Here is a 5,434-nt window from a genome sequence, read left to right as displayed (position 1 = left end):
CACCCCTTTTCTTACTCTCCCTCTCCTCTATGCCTGTCACTTTGGCTCTCTTTCTGCCCCACCCATCCCATCCCTCTCTCCTTTTTCCGCCTCCCCACACCATCGTTCTTTCTCTTTCTGCCCCCACCCCACCACTTATTTTCGGATCCCCATTCCTCTCCTGGCCTTCCGCTTGCTTCCCCCCCCACACCAGTGGTGGCGGCAATCCCAGCTGCCAACCCACTCCCCCCCCAAGCAGTAGTGGAGGCAGCAGCTCTCCAGAAATCACAAGGGATCTCCCAACTGCAGAGATCAGTTCCCCTTAGGGTTGCCAGCTTCAGGGAAACTCCTGGAAAGTAGGGGGTACAGCATTCGGAAGGTGAGGTTTGGGGAGGGAAGTGACCTCAGCAGGGTATATTGCCACAGACCTCCAAAGCAGCAATTTTCTCCAGGAGAACTGATCTCTGTCAAGTGGTAATTCTGGGTGATCACTAGCCCTCACCTGGAGGCTGTCAATGCTAGTTCCCCTAGATAAATGGCTACTTTGGAGGGTGGAGTCTATGGCATTATACCTGTTTGAAGTCCCTCCCCTCCTCAAAGCCCATCCTCTCCAGGCTCCACCCCTCAAATATCCAGGAATTTCCCAACCTGAAGTTGGCAACCCTATCTCCTTCCTACCCAGCAGCCAACCTACCTTTATCTGCCCCTCTGTCTTCAGCATTCTGTTTCCACTCCCTGCAGCCTCCTCCTAGGAAAACTACAATCTTTTTCCAAATCTCCCCCTTTTTATCTGCACAGCAACCCTGTGAGGTTAGGCTGAAAGTATGTGACTGGTCCAAAATCAGCCAGTCAGTTTCCGCAGCAAGATGGGGATCTCAGCCTGGGACTCACAGACCCTACTCTGAAACGCTAACCACTATACTACACTTGCTTCTGTTCAGCTCTTGAACAGAAGGAAGCAACTAAGAATAAAAATAGGGGAAGTCAACTTAACCCAACCCAAATTGAATTAAGTACCTGAAGATTAAGAAAATATAAATGTATATGCCCAATAATACTATCAGTAAAATTAAAAATTAATAAACATTAAATGTACAAAAATACCCATACATTTATTTCACAGTAGATTAAAAACAGATATTGGCCCTCACAAAAGCTTCAGTTATCACTGATAATGTACAATAACATCCAAAAGTGACAAATATTGACCATGACCCTGATATTTTTGTACATTTGTTTATATTTATTAATTTTTAATTTGACTAACAGTATTATTGGGCCAATACATTTATATTTTTTTAACCTTCAGGTACTTAGTACAGTAGGAAGCAGCCAGGCCCAGTTGAGTCATGCAAGTTGGATGGTATCATCACCTAGAGGATGCTGCCAGGCCTAGAGTTGCCAGCCTCCAGGTGGGACCTGGAAATCTCCCAGAATTACAACTGAACTCCAAATGACAGAGATCTGTGTCCCTGGAGAAAATGGCTGCTTTGGAGGCTGGACTCTGTGGCACTATATCTGACTGAGGCCTCTCCCCTCTCCAAATCCTGCCCTCCTCACAGGGATGCCATTTTGCAGTTGGGGGCGAGGGATCCTCTGATTTTCGGGCCTCTTCCCCACCGTGGGGAAAATCCCACCCCAAACACAATGTAATGATGTCACATAGAAGTGACATCATCACCGAGGTGACTCTGCATTTTTTAAAGCAAAACTCTATGGTAACCATATAGTTTTGCTCAAAGTACCAGAGGATCGCCGTTGTGATGACATCACTTCTGCGTGATGTAATTACGTTGTGTGCACATTGCGGGCTCCCACCACATTCGGAAAGTCCCTCCCCTCCCCTGCTGCCAGGTCGATCTGACCTAGCAACTCTCCATCCTTACACTCTACCACAAAATCTCCAGGAACTTCCCAACATGGAGCTGGCAACCCTAGTCAGGCCTGGTCCTAACCTAATGAGTCCTTCCTCAAAGGCCAAAATAGGCCTGGAATGGGCCCTGCCTCCTCCCCCTGGCTTTTATTGGCAGAACCCAGCCTAGAATACTGTAGTTGCCTAGTCATAGCCACTGAAGGAATCTGTTGCTTAAAGCCACAGGCGCTTCTTTGATCCTTTTTGAAGCCTCCAATGAATTTTTTTAGATTGCATGTTTTTCTGCAAACCTAGAGTCCTTTTCAGGTTTGTAGAAAGATCTGTCTTGCCTGTTCACAGCTCCAGTCCCTGGATTTAAATTTCCAAAGATTGGCTGACTTTACTATTAGAATGTAAGATGATATTTCCAAAGATTTTTCTCCTGCAGGCAAAGAATGCACAAAAGAAGAACTCATTAAATCTAACCCATATCACTATAAATGGTACAAGGAATTTAACTGTACTATTTCTAAACCAATGAATGCTGTGCAATACACTATAAGAATACACCACAATTTCTTCTTCTAGATGGTAGTTATTTTATTAACTTTCTAGAGTCAAGTAATGCTGTTGTGCTGCCCTTAGAGAAGTGAAATTTTTCTCATGGTGAAAAAAAATAACATTTGAACATGCAGCACAGTCACAGTGCTCTTTTAACACTGAAGCATAAAATGTGTCCAGCATGTTTCAGTATTTCACAGCTACCGTGAGATGAGCAAACATTTTGTTTTGCAGATTGAGAAAGTAATGCATAAGAAGGTCCTGAGAATGCGGCTGCCAAAGTACCTACAACTCTATAGCAAGCCAAAACCTCTTTCATGCTACACAAGTGATTGAGTAAGTTATTGAAGTACCAATGTCAATTATGACACATTTGTCTTTCATATTTTTACAACTAGAAACAACCACTGAAACGAAATCTGTGAGACTGCCTGATCTATGAATCAAACCTTCCTTGACTGAACTAAGCAAGTAGCCACAAAAATGATGGACTGTTATATTATTCTAAATATATCCTATTTTAATGAATTGTGGCAGTGTTTAGAAACCTCTGTTTTGGAGGCTCAAAAACCTTCATGTGGCTTTCTGGAAAAAACAGGTCTTTAAAAGGCAATGCCAGTGGAGCTACAATAACAAGAGAAGAAGGAGAAGGCATCCTCACTCCCCTCCTCCCCCCCCCCCCCAGCAACTCCATGTGGCTATTAGTTCAGGCACGATATGTGACTCCAGGAATCAATCTTCCTAAGGTGAGAAAGGACTCCTGGGGAGAGGGGAATAAGAGAAGGATCCATGATCTTTGTGTTTTGAGATTGATGTAGCCTGCATTATTCTTACATCTTGCTCAGTGAACACATCAATGAAAGACATTCACACTCTGGCTCTAGACTAAATTTTCTGTTAATGGAAGGCACTTTGTTCAGTGGGACAGAACTTTTCCTGCCTTCCACATCCTGTTGCAAGTCGAAATGCTCCCCAATGGCCCTGGGGAACAAGAACCTCTGGAAAAGCATGGAGCAAATTGGGCGTCTGCAATGAAAAGGGGGAAATTGGCAGAATCTGCCACCTTCTGTTAATAGAAAATGTAGTCTGGATTTGACTAAATATTTTTAAAATACATATCAACCTATCATTTCCACAGCATTGTTTCATCACAGAAGGTGTTTTATCTCTCTCTCATAATTGTATGGATGACACTTTCTGTCAGAATGGTTTTGTATGTTTGAACCCCTATGGAAATCATTCCAAAAGCCAGACTACAGAAACCAAAGAATGTCAGACTTGATTCTGCTTCTAGATGCATCTCAGTAATAGGTCATATAATTAGCAATTGGGAAGATCTACCTGTATTTTACTAATTAAAACCAGAATGCAAATGTGTATTGTTTTAAACTGCACTGCACAAGTTTAAACAGATACTCTTCAGAATAATAAACCAATTTAAACTTTAAAATTAAGTTTAGTGGGGTTTAACACATTCATTGCTTAAACCCTTCAGCTTGATACCTATATTCCACTATAGAAAATAACTGTCAGTAGTGAGTATGCCAACAGAAGTTGTGTGTTGTTGACACGTGAAATGTTTTCATGACTGTGAAGAATTCACTTTATTTAATTGTAAAGAATCCTCCAAATGAATTTAGCTACATGATTATGTCTGAAATAAGGGAATGCAAAGCTCCTAGAGGGATGAAAAGTGTTAATCGGGAATCATGTCAAGTCAAAGGTACATTAGTGAAATTCTTGTTTCTAAAAATGAATGCTGCCATTCTCAATGAAAAAGGAAAAACAAAACAACAAAAAAGTGAAACCATTCTTACATGAATTTTAATAACGATAACTGAGACCTCATCCAATGCCTACTCATGTGCAAGTTTTAATAAAATCCTAAATAAGAAGGTTGATTGAGTAAACCTTTTACACAGGTGTTGTTCCATGCAAAGAACTAACCAATTAAAAGTAGTCACTGAACTACCCCCTAAAGCAAATGGATTAAAAAACAACAACTATGATTAGCTAAACAGAAAGTAAACCAGCTTGGTAAAAATAAAGGTGTATATGTATGTGTAAATTTAGATACAAAGAGAGACCTATGCATATAATTACACATACCGCATATTCAGATTTACAAACAGATTATTGTAACAGAGTTAAATGCTCCCTTTTACTGCTATGTTAGATCTCAAATTGGCATTAAAGGAACCGCTATACTTTAAAGAGAGAGCTACACCTCATTTTATAGATAAGTCATAAGAATAAAAGGTAAATAAAACTGATCTATCTGCTACCGGTTGTTATAATATGATTTAGCATGGTGTGTGCATGGTGTTACAAACAGAGCAACATTACCAGCAATAGCAGGAATCAACAGTGCACCTAATATTTTGCACACATAGCTGAAGTTTATTTGCTCAACATTTGGAATACACCAGGGCATTGGTTTCCAGTAATAATAGCATAGGCCACATGTTTAAGTTCTGCATATATGGGTGAAATGTAGTGCTTGGAAATTTAGAATGCATACATTTCAAAGCCATTATATGACAGCTATGATTTCCAATGTTTTAACTTCCCCCCAAAATCCAGGTAAGTTAAAGTTTTAAGCCAAATAGACTGGTGAAATTACTGCTTTGCCAAAATTCTATTCACATGATGATGCCAACACATATGCCACAGTTTCAGCAAAATCTAGATTCTAGACTGTGAACAATATAATAAGGTAGCATACTATGGTTTATATTTTTCTAGATAGAATTTAGCAGGGCTTCACTCAATTTCATTCATCAGTATTCTACATGGATACACATAAGCACAAAATGCACAGGAAGCAGCCAGTACACAATGATTTTGATGGGGGCTTTTCCCCTAATGACAATAATTTACGGAATAAAACAATGGAAAAAGGAAGCAAAACTAAACAAATTAGTCCTAGCGATATACCTAGCATGAACTTACAAGTTTCCTCTGTCTTCTTTCTCCTTTAAAAGTATATATAGAAAGCTACAACAGTTTAATGTTTTCAAATGAAATTTTTGAAAAAGGGGG

General features: G+C 40.2%; 1 protein-coding gene across 1 annotated transcript in view; it reads right to left on the bottom strand.

The window, feature by feature from the left end:
- The window catches only part of IQSEC1 (IQ motif and Sec7 domain 1), a 74,369-nt gene that overhangs the window by 9,441 nt on the left and 59,494 nt on the right, over positions 1 to 5,434 (bottom strand). The window lies entirely within an intron of this gene.

Source organism: Gekko japonicus, unplaced genomic scaffold (assembly GCF_001447785.1).
Source record: "Gekko japonicus isolate JY-2015 unplaced genomic scaffold, Gekko_japonicus_V1.1 scaffold408, whole genome shotgun sequence".
In the NCBI taxonomy this organism is placed as follows: domain Eukaryota; kingdom Metazoa; phylum Chordata; class Lepidosauria; order Squamata; family Gekkonidae; genus Gekko; species Gekko japonicus.
Note: the sequence above shows the minus strand (reverse complement) of the source record. Positions and strands in the feature narration are given on the sequence as shown.